The sequence below is a fragment of the Rhinolophus hipposideros genome (assembly GCF_964194185.1).
Source record: "Rhinolophus hipposideros genome assembly, chromosome: 1".
Classification (NCBI taxonomy): Eukaryota; Metazoa; Chordata; class Mammalia; order Chiroptera; family Rhinolophidae; genus Rhinolophus; species Rhinolophus hipposideros.
The window spans coordinates 101,653,751-101,673,212 of record NC_138047.1 but is presented as its reverse complement, the minus strand read 5'-3'; the positions used below and the strand labels follow the sequence as shown (position 1 = coordinate 101,673,212).

Below are 19,462 nucleotides of genomic sequence, written 5' to 3'. Positions count from 1 at the left end.
TAATGCAGTACTACTTATTAATACTTTGAATATTTAATCCAATTAATAACACACGGGGGAAAAACAGTTAATAGTGTATCAACTATGTGAGAATTGTCTTTGTGTATCCCAAACTGGAATGAACTTATGAATAGACACCACACTAATCACATTAAATATTCCTCAATTTTTATTTGTATTCTGTTTACTAGAGATTATCTCTCCATGTTGCATTTAAATATTAGTGAAATTGTATACCTTTTTTTCTTACAAAGGAATAGCTTCATGAAACTTGTATTTCAGTCACAAAATGTTCCTATCTCCCTATCAGCTAACTCATTTCTGTCGTGTCAGGAAATGGTCAAGGTAAAGGCTTTTAGCAATGTCATATACCTACAATCATTGTTTTTTGCAAATTCCTATCAGTTCACTGGGAGTTACTGAAATAAAAAAGAACAGTGAGCCTACCACTACCAACCGCTTTTCCACATCGGACAGATGAAGCAACTCTAAGATATTTCAGGGAACTGTAACCAGACTTGCAGATGATTTTTTTTGCCTCACTGATTTCACAGCTTCTGTTCAGTTACGTAAGCTGTAGGGGAATGTAACTTCCCTCTAGTTTCCACTTCTTCTATTTTGTTACATAATTCATTTTCTTCAAATTAATATTAACTTAGTTAATGTTTATAAGAAACTAAAATGGAAAACAAATTCTACGGTATAAAAAATAAATGATGTGAACAAGTACAACAAATAAAACTTATTTAGGACTAAATAACCAACTACCATTGTAGCCTATAAAGATTTTCTTGCATTCTTCCCATCCAGGATTTATCAGGATGGGCTTAGGGCCCATCTCGCTAAGGCCCCTTTCCATTATTTTCTATCTCAAGTCTTAGCTATCACCCTGGTGATCCCTTAGCTATCACACAGAACCACACAAGGGAGTTGAAAGTTTACTATGTACAATGTCTTACCTTCTCAGTCACAAAAGCTCTAGTTGGACAGGCAGGGATGCCATCCTGACCACCTCTGACGTTTTACTGATGTACAAATACTTTCAAGTAAAGGCATATACAACTGAGGCAAAAATTTAAGAGGAATCAAAGGTGAAAAAGAGCCCTACTTGTATTAAATCAGCTGTTGACCTTTGGCAAATATTTAACTCTCTGTGCCTTGGTGTCCCCATCTGTAAAAACAGGGAGGTTAAAGGACTACAGAGGAACAGTTGATGGGAATATTATTGCTTTATAATCCTTAATTCTTACATATTAGGACACTGCTTCAAAATATTATTGAAGCCTTTCACCTCATCTGAATGCAACAGAATGTTTCCAAACCACCACATAACTATTTTTGTCCCCCTCCCTGAAAAAAAGGTCAGTCATCTACAGTTAAACTATCAGTTTATAGAAAATACACGATAGAATAGGTTGAATTATAGGATAGGATGGAATTAACCAGAATATGGGAAATTCAACTAGACAAATGATCCAATCTCTAAAACAAGTAAGTGTCAAGAAAAAAAGGAAGGACACCCTGTTATGCATTAAAAGAGACAAGAACTATCAATCAAATTAAATGTATAGACATAGTTTAAATCCTAATTCAAAGAAACAAGTGTAAAGAATCATTGAGAAAATTAAAAATCCAAACACTGGATATTAGATGAAATGTTACGATGACCAACATCAGCTTTAAAATAATTCTGGCTGAGAGTGGGATGGGGGTGTATGAAGTATGTTTATGTGGCAGGGAAGAAGAGAGTGAAAAATAGAAATAAAATCATCCAAATATTAATAATGACTGAAGCGAGGTGTTGGATTGTTGGGTTCATTTTACTATTCTCTACTTTGAAAATTTTCATAATAGTAAAAAAAAAAAGTATGACTTTCAAATCTATTACCTTCATGTACGTTACCTGATATATCACTAGTCCTTGCTGAAGAAACGGAACTCTGAGCTATGTACGAAATCTTAAGAAAACAAAAAAAGGTAGTCACTAAAGGCCCAATTGTTTATCAAGTGATGCAACTTGTATTAATAAGCCACCAAAACCTATAAATACACCAAATTAGATTCAACAATTATCAACCCACAGCCCACCTTTTTTTCATCTAAAACCCCATCCAAGATACCCCAAAAGCCCTGGTCCCATATTAGAAATGGCTTGTTAAAAGGCTCATTAGTTTGATTTTTATTGAATTGCCTTGAAAGGAATTTTGTTTTAGTCTTTGGGGCAAAAACCATTTCCTATGCTTAAATACACTTAGTCAGTCCTACTCTCACATCTGACAGGTTGAAAATCATGCACAAATTGATAGTTAAATAATTACAGTAAAATAGCCAGAAAAAAAAATGAGTATCTTTTTTTATTCCGGAGATTAGGAAGAATTTCTTAAATAAATATAAAAGAGGACAGGCCATTAAAAGATAAATCTTACTTTCATTTAAATACTATCTAGAATTAAGAAAAAAAATAAAAAGCACAACAGAAAAGTGGACAAAAATACAACAGGCATTTTATTGACAAACAACAAACATATGAAGATATTCAACTCTTAAGTTATCAAGAAAATGCAATTAACATGACAATAAGATTCCATTCCTCTTCTATCAGACTGAAAAAAGTAGAGTCTCACAATATCAGTTTTGGGCAAGGATGTACAGCAAAAATTCTCATCCACTGCCAGGATTGTAAATTGGTCCAACTAACTTAGGAAAACATAGGCGTTACTAATTAAGTGAACGTGCAAATCCTACCATCCAACAATTTTAACTATATTAGTTTGTTAGGGTTGCGTGACAAAAATACTATAGACTGGGTTGCTTAAACAACAGAAATCGGTAACGTTTTCTGTTTTGGAGACTAGAAGTCCAAGATCAGGGTGTTTGCAGGTTGCGTTTCTTCTGAGGTCTCTCTCCGTGGTTTGCAGGTATCCTCTTGCAGTGTCCAGCCGGCCTTTCTTTTCTGAATTCTCAGTGTCTCTCTATGTCCTATATGTCCTAATCTCTTATTAGAAGGACACCAGTCACAGATTAGCACCCCCAACCCGAACAGCCTCATTTGAACTTAATTACCTCTTTAAACGCCCTACCTCCAAATGTACTCACATTCTAAGGTACAGGAATTCATGGCTTCATAATATGAATGTGGGGAAAAGAGAATTCAGTCCATAACAGTGCCTCTAGACATATTAGCTACAGAAACTTTTGCACATATTTGAGAATGGTGGTTAAGAGGTTAGTTCATAATAGTAAACAATATAATGGATAATTCAAGTGTGCTGTATTCCTAAAACAAACTACTATAAGGTAGTAAAAAGGAATAAACTATAGCTACATGCGTAAATTTGGATTACTCTTAGAAACAGTGTTAAATGAAAATTAGTTACAAAAGTATACATAAACCGTAACTCCATTTACATTAAGTTGTCAACATAAGAAATGTCCAAACATGTAGAGGATTTTTATAAGTTTATTTGAGCCAAACTGATGATATATGCTGGGAAACAAGATCTCAAATGCTCTGGAGAATAACAGTTTTGCTATTTCTTTTATGTATTTGAAATTAAGGAGGGGCAATATTTGTATTTGAAATAAGGAAGATTACAAGAAGGTGGGAGAAAGTAAGGTGGGAATTGGATTACAGGGTAGTTAAGATTACATGCACTCTTGAGGGGTCTAAAAAGAGGCATTTCAAAGGTGTGTTAACCTAGATGCACAGAAATAATGGCCAGGGATTGCCTGAGGCAAAGAAGCCTTTACTAAAGAAGTCACGTGCCTGGAGTCTGACTACCCACCAGGACCCCAGCCAGTTAGGAATTTATGATCAGAGGTTACTTTCCATAGAACCCCTTTTTTCATCCACAGAGGTTAAAAAAAGGCAAAGGCACAGTACCTATTTTTGGAATACATCTAGGTAACCTTATAATAAAGTAAGGTAATGAACAGCACAAAATTCAGGATAGTGGTTTCCTATGGGAAGGACACTTAAAAAGGTACCTTAATTAGATGTTGTGCATATGTGTTAATTTTATTCTTTTGTGGCATAATAAAAAATATACTTGCTCTTTGTAGTCCGCGCTGGGCCATGGGCATCCCCTGGGACAACTGGCACAAGCGCTGCAAGACCGGGGACAAGAGAAATCCCTACTGTTGCAGGAAAGAGGGTTCTTGGTTTCATGCAGCAAAGAATTCAAGCATGAGCCAAGTAATACAGAAGAAGTAGTTTATTAAGAGGTAGTCTATTCCACAACCATAGAGGCTGCCCTTGGGCCTCTACCATACAGACAACCCAACCTTGCTTGCTACTATTAGTAAGCCTTTTTAATATGCTAATAATGGCGAGGAATATTCTTATTAGTTCTCGAAAGGGTTCCCCCCTCAGAATTTGACACATCCCTTTTTTGTCCTTATATGGTCCTCTATGGAAGTGTCAGGGTGCAGGGGGTGTGTTATTTGGTATAGAAATGTATTATAATGACCATATAATGTGGCTGGAGGTTACTTAGAGGTGAATCTCACCACCTCTTGATTTGGGCTGGCTCTGTCCGGTTTGTACCACATCCTGGTTTACTAGTTTTCTGCCTATGGCTGTCAGTTAGTTGTTTTTCCTGAAGGCCCTGCCTCTGCCTTATCTAACTAGAAGAGAAACTATGAGCTGGGACACCCTGCTGCCAACACTAAGATTGGCCCCTGCCACATACACACAATCCTTGTGCATGGAGGCAACCAGAAGTACTGTGACTTGAGGCTGGAAGTGTGGAACTTCTCCTGGGGCTCTGAGTGTTGTAAAACAAGGATTACTGATGCAAAACAAGGATTACTGATGTTGTTTACAATGTATCCAACCACAGTTGGTCCACACGAAGCCTCCGTAAAGAACTGCATCATGCTCATAGACAGCACACCTTTCGACAGTGGCCCAAGTCCCATTATGCATGGCCTCTGGGCTGCAAGAAGGGAGACAAGCTGACTCCTGAGGAGGATGAGATTTAACACAAAAAACGACCAAAGAAAATTTAGAAGAAATATGATGAGCCCAAATCAGCAGTCTTCTAGAGGGGCAGTTCTAACAGGGTATGCTTCTTGCACGCATCCTTCAAGACCAGGCCAATGTGGCTGAGTAGATGGCTATCTGCTAGAGGACAAGGAGCTGTTACTCTATCTGAGGAAAATCAAGGCCCGGAAAGCAAATAAATCCTCTTCACTCCTATCTTAACTCATGGAATAAAAGTGTTTATTTTATAAATAAAAATTAAAAAATAAAAAATAAATGAATATACAAGATGTGATCAAAAAATATGATGTTTAAATAAATAAAAAATGTATTACAGTAAGACACATTGCCATTAATCCCCCTCAAAATACTCCCCCTGGCTTCAAACACACTTATCCCATTGTTCTTGCCCCTTTCTGAAGCAGTTCTGGAAGTCCTCTTTTGTGTCTTACGTTACGCTGCCGTGGCTGCCTCAATCTCCTGAATTGATTTAAAACATTTACTTTTCATTGTCATTTTGACTTTGGGGAAGAGCCAGAAGTCACACAGTGCCAGATTCAGTGAATAAGGTGGATGAGGAAACACTGTAATGTTATTTGACAGAAATAGCCGTACCAGAAGCGATGTGTGACACGGAGCCTTTCTGTTGTGAATGCTCCTGCTGAGTGTCATCCAACAGAAAGGCGGGGATCTTGAACATGGGAAGCAGTGCGTAGAGACTTAGTAACAGCGTGACAAGTTCCAACTTGTTCAGTGCAGTCAATCGGATGTGAGCTATGGTTGAGAGAAGGTATGTTTTAAAGTGTGCTGTAAATCATCCTCCATCATGACAATGCTCCGTGTCACACATTGCTTCTAGAATACAGTAATTTCTGTCAAATAAAAACATCGTGATATGTCTGTCCTCATCCACCTTATTCACCAGATCTGGCACTGTGCAACTTCTGGCTCTTCCCCAAAGTCAAAATGATTCAGGACATCAAGGCCGCCACACCAGCGCAATCAAAGACACTCACGAAAGAGGACTTCCAGAACTGCTTTGGAAAGTGGCAAAAAAGATGGAATAAGTGATAAGTGTGTTTGAAGGAAAGGGAGTATTTTGAGAAGGATTAATAGCAATGTCTTATTGTAATAATTTGTTTAAACATTCACCATATTGTTTGATCACACCATATGTATTTGATCATTGTCCCTGGTTCCTGGTACCAAGCTTCTAAAACCCTTGGAATTTTCTGATGGGAGTGTCTTTTGCTATTCATGAGTCCCTTTCAACCACACCAGAGTTTATGCTAATGATGTGACTAATGGGGGTGTTAGTGGGGATGTGGGAGACCCTACATAGCTTCAGGATAGAAGACAGTCACCAGAAAATCCAGCTAGGTGATTATAGGAAAGGAAGTTTCAGGCCCATCTCCAATTTCCAGGGAAGGGAGTGGACTGGACACTTGAGTTCAATCAGATAGCCAGTAATTTAATTAATCATGCCTACTCAATGAAATCCCATTAAAAAACCCTAAAACCACCAGGCTGAAGAAGCTTCCAGGTTGGTGAACACACCAATGCACTGAGAGTGGCACACCCGGACAGGCCATGGAAGCTCTGCACTCCCTGCACCCCCCACTTTGCCTAATGTATGTTTTCCATTTGGCTGTTCCTTGGTTGTATCCTTTATAATAAAACTGTAATAGTAAGTATAGCACTTTCCTGAATTGTCAGTCATTTTGGAGAATTATCACCCATACAAGCAGGGACGTTCGGGTGATCACGTCACGTAAATCCCTGAATTTGTAGTCAGCTACTAGGTAGAAGTGCAGGTAGTTTGACAGGATACCTGAGACTTGCGGCTGTCACGGAATATATGACAGCAAAAAAAAAAAAAAAAAGAAAAAAAAAAGAAAGAAAGAAAAAGAAACGAGCAAGTTTAATTAAACAGTGATAACAGGAATGTCCAGAATATATTGTTAAGCGAAAAAAGCAATGTGCAAAACAATGCAGAGAATAATGGAGGAGGAATGGGGGAAAATAAGAACGTATATTAGGATTTGCTTGTATTTGCATGACAACTAGAAGAATAAATAAGAAACAAATTAAAAACGGTTACTTGTAGGTGATCATGGGGAACAACGTTGGATAAGACTAGGGAGGGAGTGAATCTTCTCAGGGCATTGCTTTTTATGTAGTTCTTTTTTGTAGTTTCATGTAGTCAAACTTACGTAGTTTGACTGAGTCGTGGAATATAAATATTTACTAATCCAAACAACTTACTTGTAGTTTTAAAAATCCAATGGCAGAAGCAAAATGTTTTTAAAAACCAGTCTTTGTGTAATCGTGTAAGTAAAAAAAGGAGCTCGGGGTCAAGCAATGATGACGAAGTCTTGTGAAGTCTTAAGAGTTGAAATGAAAATTTCTGTCTCTAACGTTTTCTATTTCCTACACTAACCTATCGTAAGAGGCAATAAAGAGAATCAATCTGAAAAATAGTTTGCACGGATTTACTTTTTGTTAAAATAATTACCGGGGAGAAATATATTTACATACTTAATATGTATTTTACACCTACTTAACGAAATGCAGTTTTTGTTAAAAATCAGTGAACGGCTAACCTAGAGACACCCCAAGTCTCCCCAGCTCGCTGCGGCGCGCCCACCGTGCGGTCGCCGCCAGAGCGTTCGAAGAACTCCCGAGAGAGTAGGAACTACCGCCGGACTTCCGCGAGTCCACCCGGGACAGCAACGGAGCGACACGGGGCCCGACTTCGCGCCTGCGCACAGCGCCGAGCCAGCCCTCTTCCGGCTGGAGGCGGGAATCCCGCGGATGCCGAGGTGAGACCGGAAGTGGCTTTGCGGGGGCAATGGTGGGCGAGTAGAGTCGCCGCTAGACGGGCGAGATGCGTGGCTCCCGGCGCTGGGCTGGAGGTGAGAAGCAGGAAAGGCAACTTCTGATGGGAGTGGACCGGAGTCCGCTAACGGGAGACATCCCGGGGTTCGTTGCGGAGGAGACACATTCTGGTGGTGCTTAAAGGACGAATTGAGGTCTACCGGGGAGAGAGGGCAGCAAGCAATCCGGGTTCGGGGGGGAGATAGTCTAGGGTCGGCCGGAAGGGTCAGGCTGCAGGTCTTAAAAACCACGGTTGGCGTCCGAGAGGACTGGCGGGAACAGTCAGGAATCTCCTGGGGAAAGGGTGACAGGCTGATCTGCTCGAGTTCATACCTGCACGTACCCCCTCTCCCGGCCTTGGGAGCCGGTGTGCGCGCAGTGACAGTGCGGGAAACAAAGGGCAGTACGGGGGTGCAAGGTCATCTTGAGTCGCTAGGAGGCTGATTTGCAGTGACTTCAGGAAGGAATCAGGCCTTTCAGAACAATGCAATATTTTAGACAAAAGGTAGAAGTAACACTGTAACTAATGCATGTTTACGCGGCCACCCAACTGGGGAAATAAGTTATAAGTCATTGTAGCCCGTTGTCTGCTCCACCCAGTCCCATTGTTTCCTCTTCTGCAAGATAACCACTCTCCCAAGCACCTTTATATTTTAATTTCATATATTGTGTTGTTTTGCATAATTTGAGCAGTCAGATATATATCTCCTTATGCAGCTTTTTATGTAATGCTTCTTTAAGATTTGTCGCCGATTTGTAACTCTTGTTCATTCATTGCGACAACTGAACAAGTCTTCCCTTATGTGAATATGTCACTATTCATTTTCTTGCTTTGTATCCCCAGGGCCTGACACATGGTAAGTACTTAAATTTTAGTATGGACGAATGCTCTAGCATTTGAGCTAAAACCTAAAGAATAAATCTCATTTCAAACCATTTACGACTTACGAAGAAGATATTCTAGAATAGGCATAAAACACAGAAACAGAATGATTAAAAGACAATTGTTTTTGTCTAAAAGAATAAGTAATCCATACCTGTAGTACTATAAATGAGGTAATCGTTAATTTTTTTTGTGAGTCTCTTATTTTCAGGTAGATTTAGGTGTTAAGGTTTATAGGCTAAATTTAAATATAATTTGCATTTATGTTTTTATAAGATTATCATTTCTACTATTGATTATAAGCAGTTTATTTTTAAACAGCCTTTGACGATCTCATTTATTTATCTGTTTGTTTGTTTATTTATTTATTCTACAGGGAAAAAAATTTATATTTAGAATTAGCCAGCTGGACTCAGTTTTAGATGATCCTGATTTTGTTGGCAACTTCCAAAGCATCATAGTCAGGAGCCAGTCGAACATGCCTTCTCACCATCAGGCCTGATTAGGGTGCTGACCTTGGCCACGTCCATGTCATGGAGCTCCTTCACAGCCTGTTTGATCTGGTGCTTGTTGGTCTTGCCATCCACAGTGAACACAAGTGTATCGTTGTCGTCTCTCTTCCTCATGGCCGACTCGGTAGTTAGGGGCATTTGGTGATGGCACAGTGATCAAGCTTGTTTCTCCTGGGGGTGCTCTTCCCAGGGTATTTGGGCTGCCTTTGGAGCCACAGTGTCTTGGGCCTTTGGAAGGTGGGTGATGTCCAGATCTTCTTTTTTTTTTGTGACTGTGGACTCCTTTCAGCACTGCTTTCTTTGCCTTCAAAGGCTTTGCTTTGGCTTCAGCTTTGGGAGGGGCAGAGGCTTCCTTCTTTACTTTGGGCGCCATCTTCATGAAAAGCGATGACCCTATTTTAAAGGATATGTTTTACTCGCCTTTGTCTTACATGTTACCATACAGTCCAAATAGAGTTTGGTAACTTATTTTTCAGTGACTGATAAAAATAGAAGGTATATTGTGTAGTTTACTACAGGTGTAATACATTTTCTCATTCTTTCAAATACATTTGAATACCTACCATATGATAAACACTATTCTAGAGACAGGTAGATACAAAGATTCATTAGTGGAAAATCACTAACCTGAAACCATATCACATGACTATATAAATGCATCTTTTACAAGTATTTGGTCACCTTAATTGGAATTCTCTCCTAAAGGATGACTAAACTACATGCACAGCTGATTATTGCTCTGAAATGCAGTTATATGTCCCCAACAATCAACTTCAGTGCACACCTTAAGCATTAGTGCACATATTTGTAGGTCTCTGGAGTTTTGGCCAGAAGGGACTTATCCCAGCAGAACCCATCTGGGTTATAGAATCACACTGGTATATTTGTTTATGTTATGCTATGTATATGCTCTGATTTACGTTGAGTTCTAATTGAGAATATCTCTTTAAAGTTCCAAAAGAACTTTTATGGGTGGACCAAAAATTTCAGGTTTGAACCTATCTCTAAAACTCCTACGACCTCCCATTAAGGTGCCTTTCAGACACACAGGTAACGAAAAGAGAGGGCAAACAAAAGACTTCGGAGCATGTTTTGTTTAGCACCATTTTCTTTAGCTATTTATAGTAAATATCTCCAAACTATCGGGTAGATTTAACATTTGTCCTATGCTAAACTGGCCAAATAGGAGAGTGTTTTTGACAGCTCTGTACATCACTATTTCTCACTGAATTATACTAAATTGTGTGACCCATCTTACCAGCCACCTTTACCCTTCTGTACATCACTATTTCTCACTGACTTATACTAAATTGTGTGACCCATCTTACCAGCCACCTTTACCCTTCCTATACTTTCAGGTCTATACCCTCCTCAGTTCTGACTTGGTTCTGTTTTTGACATTTTATATTAGACCAACAAGGTAACTCAGTAGCAGGCTAGGCCATCACAACTCATGAGATCCTAGAGCGGGCCCTTTGGCATTATTTGAAGTTTGCCATTATGAATGAGTTACATTAACAAAAGTTGGCACCATTGCAAAAAAAGAGCAACTTCTATACTTTGTCTAGAAAGCGTACTCTGTGCTCACAATATTCTCATGCTCCAGCAACAAAAAGATAGACAATTTTTGCTTGGTCCTCTTTAAAAATGCACTGTACATATATTCCAGCAATCGGGTTCCTTAGTATTTACCCAAAGGAGTTGAAGACTTATGTCCACACAAAAACCTGCAAATAATGTTTATAGAAGTTTTATTCATAATTGCCAAACTTTCGAAGCAACCAAAGTATCTTTCAGTAGATAAGTGGATAAATAAACTGAGATGCATCTAGTCAATGGAATATTATTCAGTACTAAAAAAAATAAGCTATAAAACCATGAACATACATAGAGGAACCTTAAATGCATATTACTAAACGAAAGAAGCCAATCTGAAAAGGCTACATGCTGTATGATTTCAATATATGACATTCTAGAAGAGATAAAATTGTGGAAATAATAAAAAACATCAGGGATTGTGGGGGAGGGTGGAAGGAATGAATAGGTGAAGCACAGGATTTTCAGGGCAGTGAAAATACTCTGTATGATACCATAATGATGGATACATGTCATATATTTGTCAAAAACCTAAACTATGGACTTTGGGAGATTATGATGTATCAGTGTAGGTTCTTCAGTTGTAACAAATGTCCCTCTCTGGGGGGGCGGGGTGTTGATAATGGGCAGGGAGTATGTGGAAAATGTACTTTCTCTGTCTTCTGCTCAGCTTTGCTATGAACCTAAAATTGCTCTTAAAAATAAAGTCTATTAAATTTTTTAAAAAATGAACTATACATGACGTACTTTAACTCCCCTTCAAGTCTACTAATGTTAAGAGTAAAACCCATGTAGATATCATCAATGAAGTCTCACAGCCTTCTGCCTTCTGGCTATATCTTTCTTGGGTCACCATCCCCTATGATGCCTCTTTCAAAGCTGGCTTTATTATTAAAAGATTAGATCCCCACAAAAATGCATTGACAAGAGACTGGTGAACATTGAGGGATGGCATTCATATAATTAGTAGCATGTTTTTGAGTACTGTCGGGTATTTTTGAAACCTATACATTGCTTGTGTACTGTACTGTTTTACTTATAGATGAAGGATGGGTCATAGCTTTAATGAAAATACTTAGTGTGTCCCCCAAACTGGAGCATTCCAGTCTTTCTCTCAAGTGATTGGGAGAGTCCATTCACCAGGCACATAATAAAAGTAATCTCAAGATATGGGTGTTTCAGCTTTAACACTGACTTCTTAGAAAAATTCATGGAATGCAAAATTTATACTAACAATAACAATTCTTAGGGGAATTGTTAGGGGAAATGGACTGAGGCCAAACTATAAAACTTTGTAACCAGAGCAGTAACAAAATAAAAATGATTTACAATATACCTGGGATTTTTTTTAATAAAGTATGTAAGACATGCCTAACCACTATGCTGTACATCTGAAAGTAATATAAAATAATATTGAATATCAACTGTAACTGAAAAAATAATTTTTAAAAAACATCAAAACTTTGTTAAAATGTAGTTAAATATAAATAAATATTGTGTAAAACAAACAAACAAAAAACCATGCAGACACAGAAATGGCTGTCATGAAGTAGGAAGTTTTTTTACACACAGATCCCTAGAAACAGATAGCAGAGCATACCATGCCACACAGTCGGGGCACAAAGGGAAGCAGCAAGATTGGTCAGGAGGCAGAGGGAATGGAAGGGGAATTATAGAAAAGCCCGTTTTCTAGGGAAGGAATAAGTGAGACATGGTAAGCAGGTTTAGGATTGGCTTTTTGAATAATTTCAGCGGCTCTAGGTCAGGGGTGTCCAAACTTTTTTCAACGTTTTTTACCAAGGGCCATATGCGGTAAAATAAACAAACAGCCGGGCCACTCACTCAAGGTGAAATACGTATTGCCTCACCTGGCTTATTTAAGTAAACTAAATATATTTCTGGAATTTGATGCGGGCCAATAAAAAATGGATTGCAGGCCGCAGTTGGCCTGCGGGCCGCAGTTTGGACATCCCTGATGGGAGCTGTCCGTCGTTGCTTGGTACCTGCCCTGGGATGATTAGGGCAGAGGAATATTGGTGGAGTGTAAGAGTCTGGTTGGGGGAGGGTGCAGGGAGGGTGGGCTCTGGATTGGTTAGTTCTCATATGGCCGGTTTGTGCTCCTGGGTTGAGCTCTTTGCTATTTCTAGGAAATAGGTAACCTTGGGAACATCAGTTTCTCCCTGATTAGTGAGAACCCAGATGTGAGAACATCAAGAATATGGAAAATATGAAAATAGAGTTAATGCAAACAATCCTAGTAAAAGTATTAACACTGTTAAGATGTTGAATTCCAGTAAACTTCAGTAAACATAAGACTTTACATTCTCCCCCACCCCTAAAGTGACACGACTTGATGGAAAGGTACAGTGTAAAGGAAGTGCTGTGTTACAAGAGTCAGATACACTGAGATCAAAGAGAACAGTACAGTAAGCACTTCCAGGATGGGCATGGCCATGCTGAGCAGAGAGCAGCAGCTCTACAGCTGACCCTGCAGATCCATGGGTTTCACATCCACAGGTTCAACCAACCGAGACTGCAAATATTAAAAAAAATATATATTCCAGGAAGTTTCGAAAAGCAAAATTTTAATTGCCACACACTATGTTCCACCAAGCACTATGTTAAAGTGATGTCTCGGCATATGCTGCTGGAGCCTCTAATACAAATGTAGGTCATATGCAAATACTATGCCGTTTTACATAAGGGACATGAGCATCTGTGGATTTGGGTGTCCCCAGGGGACCTTGGAACCAGTCCCCTGCAGATACTGAGGGATGACTGTATGTGGTGAGTGAGCTACAGTCCTCGTGGCTTCTTGTATTCAGCTTTATCAGTGTCCTTTGAAACTCCTGATGCCAACTTCCAGGTTTTACTGACATCATTTTTCTATTTACCAATCTGTGTTGAGGAGGTTTGCTTTACAGCCATAGGCTGAAACCTACATAACATAGTGATGAGAAGAGGGATAGGATTTTTGCTTCAGCACCCATGACCTTCAATATTGTAAAAGTCCCCATAGCTGGCAATAATATTGCTCTGTATTGTAAGGCTTTAATGTCATGTCTCTGTTCTTATTCCCAGGTCCAGGATGCAATCCAACAAAGTTCTAAAAATACATCACCAACTCCAACCTGATAGTTGACGTAGCCATGGAAAACCTCATTGGAGCCTCACTAAATCAGACCATAACTGGCACACTTAAAACTCTTCCCATCAAAAAATATCAGGAATGAAAATCTAAGAGATATATCTGCCACTTCAAGAAAGTTCCTATACTAACCAACAGTCTAACAGATCAGCTAGTTTCTTTGGTCGTCAAGCAGACATACTCAAGCTACTAATACAGCAGTGGAAAATGCTTCTATATAAATACGTTGCACATTATATGTGTGACCCATTAGTAGGTCATGAGATCATTTTTTGTGAGTCACAATGAACTTTAAGACAAAAAATATAAAATGTCAGAGTGCTTTGCATAAATCCTTTGCCAGAATTATGCATATTGCAAGGACTACTAAGGTCAGTTACAATAAGTGAAAAGATATTTGATGGAGGGGATATGATGAATACAATGTATATTGGCTAAGATGGTTTTTCAGTCATTTGTCCACTGGTGTCTTGTTTCGTTTTCATAATAAAGTTGGTGTGCAGTCTAGTTTTCTATTACTATGACTTGCAACTAGATGTAAAGTCTGAGATGTTAAATAGATTCAGTTGCAAACTACATTTTTTTGAAAGATGTTATCTAGGCTATAAAAAAATATAATATGTATAATATATATTTGAGTTTGTGGTAATCATAACATTTTAATCAAAATTGCTTTTAAAATGGACCATTTCTTTTTTAAAAGAAAGAGGAATAATGAAGTGAAATATTCAGAAGCATGTTCAAGTTCAACTGTTGGATCTGGGCGTGTGAATAGTGACAATATTGAAAAAAATATTGACTCTAATCTGCAAACTTCATCTTCATTTGTGCCACATTTCAAAAAGAAAAAAGTAAGTGCAAGACGATATAACGAAGATTATTTAAAATACGGTTTTATCAAATGTGAAAAACCCTTTGAAAATGACAGACCTCAGTGTGTTATTTGTAATAGTATTCTTGCAAATGAAAGCTTAAAACCTTCAAAATTAAAAAGGCACTTAGAAACTCAGCATGTTGAACTTATTGATAAACCCCTTGAATACTTTCAAAGAAAGAAAAAAGATGTAAAGTTATCAACACAATTTCTTAGCTGTTCTACTGTGAGTGAAAAGGCCTTGTTATCATCATATTTAGTTGCATATCGTGTGGCAAAAGGAAAAATGGCTCACACAGCTGCTGAAAAAATTATTCTTCCAGCGTGTTTGGATATGGTGCGTACAATTTTTGATGATAAGTCAGCCGATAAATTAAAAACTCTACCTAGTGATAACACAGTATCTCTTCGAATTTGTACTATTGCAGAACATTTAGAAACAATGCTGATTTCTCGGTTACAGTCTGGTATAGATTTTGCAATCCAGCTTGATGAAAGCACTGATGTCGGAAGCTGCATACTTTTAGTTTATGTCAGATATGCGTGGCAAGATGATTTTATGGAGGATTTTTTATGTTGTTTATATTTAACCTCACACCTGAGTGGATTAGATATTTTTACAGAATTAGAAAAGTGCATTGTTGGTCAATATAAACTAAATTGGAAAAACTGCAAAGGAATTACAAGTGACGGAACAGCAGACATAACTGGGAAACATAGCAGAGTAATTAAAAAATTGCTAGAAGTTACTAATCATAGTGCTGTGTGGAATCATTGTTTTATACATCATGAAGCGTTAGCATCCAGAGAAATTCCACAGAACCTCATGGAAGTATTGAAAAATGCAGTGAAAGTCGTTAATTTTATTAAAGGAACCTCACTAAATAGCCAACTTCTCGAAACATTTTGTTCAGAGATGGGAACAAACCATACCCACTTACTATACCATACCAAAGTTCGTTGGTTGTCTCGAGGGAAAATACTAAGTAGGGTTTACGAACTCAGGAATGAGATTCACGTTTTCCTCGTTGAAAGAAAATCTCATTTGGCAGGTGTCTTTGAAGATGACATTTGGGTAACGAAATTGGCATATTTAACTGATATTTTTAGCATTCTTAATGAACTAAGTTTAAAACTGCAGGGGAAAAACAGTAATATATTCCAACATGTCGAACGTATCCAAGGATTCAGAAAGACGTTATTGTTATGGCAAGCAAGGCTTAAAAGCAGTCAGCCTAGCTACTACATGTTTCCAAGATTTTTGCAACATATTGAAGAGAATATTATTAATGAAACCATTTTGAAAGAAATAAAATTAGAAATATTATTGCATCTGACTTCTCTCTCTCAAACTTTTAACCATTTCTTTCCAGAAGAGAAATTTGAACTATTAAGAGAAAACTGTTGGGTAAAAGATCCATTTGCTTTTCGAAATCCAGAATCAATAATTGAGTTAAACTTGGTGCCTGCAGAAGAGAATGAATTACTGCAGCTCAGTTCTTCATATACATTGAAGAATGACTACGAAACATTAAGTTTATCAGCATTTTGGATTAAGATAAAGGAAGACTTTCCTTTGCTAAGTAGAAAGAGTATCCTACTGTTACTACCATTCACAACAACTAGTTTGTGTGAACTAGGGTTTGCAGTTTTGACCCAGCTAAAAACGAAGGAAAGAAGTGGATGGAATGGTGCAGCAGATATGCGGGTAGCATTATCCTCCTGTGTTCCAGATTGGAATGAACTTATGAACAGGCAGGCACACCCATCACATTAAATAAATCTTACCTGGTTCTTGTTTTTTGTGTTTCTTACTGTATTTTTCTATGTTGTATTTAAATGTTAATATATCATGTGGTAACTTTGCTATGTTTTTATTTTTGTTATATTTAATAACCGTAATGTAATTTTGTATTCATTGAACAAAAATTTAATGAACTTCTATTAGAAGCCAGGAATTGTTCTAGAGACATTTGGGATATAAAATGAAGAAAACTTTGAAGATCATTCTCTAGTGGAGCTTGTGTTCTAGCAAGGAGAGAGACAAAAATATTAGGTGTTACAATATTTGGAAGATAAGTGCTATAGGAAGAGTAATGAGAAAAGAGGTCAGTGTGCTATTTGGAGACCAAATCATAAAGGGCTCTGTACACCATTATGGGGCCTGTGGTTTTTTGTTAGTGAAATGGAGAACAATTGAAAGGTTTCTTCAAGAGACATGATCTGAATTAGGTTTTAAAAGACTCACTTTGACTACTATTTTGAAAACATTGAATTTAATACTGCTTCCTTAAAGAGGTCTTTCCTAACAACCTTAGTTTGGGTATATGCATTATTCTTTATTTATTATTATTTTTTGGTAGTATATAATTTGTAATATTTTTATTTATTTGATTGTGAGTTCTGTCAATGTGCCACCCTTGGAATGAATTCTCCATGGGAGCAGAGACTGTCCATCTTGCATATATAGTAAAGGGGTATTCAATACACATTTGGTGAAGAACAGATGAATTAATTATATATAATATCTGTAACTTGAGGTCATATTCAAGGAATAATTATTAAATGTGTGGCAAATTTCTTTACATTTTTTATATTTAAAAATCTCATTTTGTCAGGTAATCTCTATAAGCATCCAAAAATGGCATTGATTGATGTTGCTTCCTCACATTGTAGCTGATAATTAAGCAACATATACTGCTTAATATGACTTTCTCAAAGTAATTTCAAGTTCTGCCTTTACATATTTCCTGACCCCACTGGGTGATGTTTCATTTGGCATGGTCTTATCTAAAGTCATACAAATTAGCAATTCCTTTCCATCCATGCCTAGCACTACTGTAATGTTTGATTTTTTTTTTTTTAGATTTTTCTATTCTATTAAAGATAATAGAATTTTTCCCTTTTTGGTGCTTTAAATAAAGCGCTGGAAGATACTTCTTTCTGAATAGCTCACATTCCTGCACAGTCTTGATCCTCTGAATGAAAGTATTTGCATCTAAGTTAAGAATGTATAAGAAGACATTCAGGATAATGAAGTTACAGACATCTCTTTCCCTAGAGACATCCCAGGGAAGTAAAGATAAAGCCTTTTCTTTACTCCCCAGAGACATATGCATGCATCCCAGGAGTAATGAATAATGTCTCTAGGGAAAGATAGAAAGATGAACGAGAAACCCCATAAAACCCTAGAGTCTCCTACTGCACGCAGAGGTAGCATCTGGCCTATCTCCTGACGTGCTGTGGGAATTGGCGCATGAGGAATTGATACATAATGCTGATCTGGCTAGTTTTTGTTTTTGCTATTACTAACTGTGTCTGACCCAGAGGCCTTGTGCATTTCTGTCAGTTCTGCAAAATCCCCTTTGCCATGCAAAGCTTGTATGCACAGATTCCAGGGATTAGGATTTGGGCATCTTTTAGTGGGGGTGGGGGATCATTCAACATATTTCAGCCCACCTCCTGGTTCTCAAAGACTCATACCGATCCATCCCACATGAGACATATATTCACCCATCCGAAAAGTACCCCCAAGTCTCAGCCCATTATAGCATCAACACAAGTCCAAAATCTCAGAATCTAAGTCTCATCAGCTCAAAAGTCTCATCGCATACCTAAATCAGGTATGGGTGCAGTTCTGTGTATAACCAACCCATCCTGGAGCAAAGTATTTATGGACCTGTGAGACTAGAAAGCAAGTTCTGTGCTCCAAAAGTACAGTGGTGGGACAGGCATAGAAGTAACTCTTACAGACATTTCCATTTAAAAAGGGAGAAAATGAAAAGCAAAGGAGTCACCAACCAATCACTTATAAAGTCTACCTGACCAAACCCCAATTAAATGTCAAAGCTTGGGAATAACATGTGGCTCGTGCTTCTGCCCTGTGGACCCGTGCCTACACTCTGGAGTTGTGACTTACCCTTATAGAATACTGTAAGGTCAGCAATGAATAATATTCATAAGGTCATAATCAGGTAAATGCTGATTATTGATTTAAAGTATGGCATATCTATGTTGGGGCGATGAAGGGGGTACAGAAAGATGCATTTTGAGGATGTAGGTTTTAAAATAAAATGTCCCTTTCCATACTAGGAAGTCAAAGTATAATATCCAAGATGGAAACATCAAGAAACAGCATATAGGCGTTATTTAGAAATGTGGAAGTAAATACCAGGAAAAAACTGTTGAAAGAATTTAAAATGCTTATTTCTGGAATGTAGACTTGAGCTAGGCAGGAAAATGCGGAATTTGGTTATAAATTTTAAAAACGGAAAACAAGATTCAAAATGTTATAGAACCCTCCAGACCTCTCCCCTCACCTGCTTCCCGTGTTTATCAAATGCCTGCCAGACACTCAGAGTCCATAGCTATCATTACTGTAAAAATTGAGAACTAAGGCCTCCACGAGGAATTCTGTTAATCCCGGCATCCTGGCTCTCTAAACTGATTGTCTCTAGGATTTTCGCTTCAATCTAGGAGGGAGATGGTAGCCTCAAAAAGTTACTTAACTTTCCTGGGTTTCCACATATGTTAAATGGGGATGATAAACCTAGCTCCAAGGATGTTGTGAAAAGTACACTTGTAGAGT

At 38.0% G+C, this 19,462-nt stretch overlaps 1 long non-coding RNA gene and 2 pseudogenes across 4 annotated transcripts; 2 read left to right on the top strand and 1 right to left on the bottom strand.

The window, feature by feature from the left end:
• The first annotated feature begins 4,075 nt into the window (after positions 1 to 4,075).
• On the top strand, positions 4,076 to 5,206 carry LOC308499507 (small ribosomal subunit protein eS8-like; annotated as a pseudogene). The gene is made up of 2 exons: positions 4,076 to 4,195; positions 4,631 to 5,206. The product of its transcript is annotated as a small ribosomal subunit protein eS8-like (transcript).
• A 2,576-nt stretch (positions 5,207 to 7,782) lies between these two features.
• Positions 7,783 to 16,675, top strand: LOC308500694. Of its 2 annotated transcripts, none has more exons than XR_013993766.1 (4): positions 7,783 to 7,899; positions 13,934 to 14,371; positions 14,704 to 14,851; positions 16,248 to 16,675. It is a non-coding gene; the product is annotated as an uncharacterized lncRNA (long non-coding RNA). The 2 variants fall into 2 exon arrangements; XR_013993767.1 differs by having other exon boundaries at positions 14,704 to 15,211.
• Positions 9,083 to 11,568, bottom strand: LOC308500689 (large ribosomal subunit protein uL23-like; annotated as a pseudogene). The gene has a single exon. The product of its transcript is annotated as a large ribosomal subunit protein uL23-like (transcript).
• Positions 16,676 to 19,462: the final 2,787 nt, after the last annotated feature.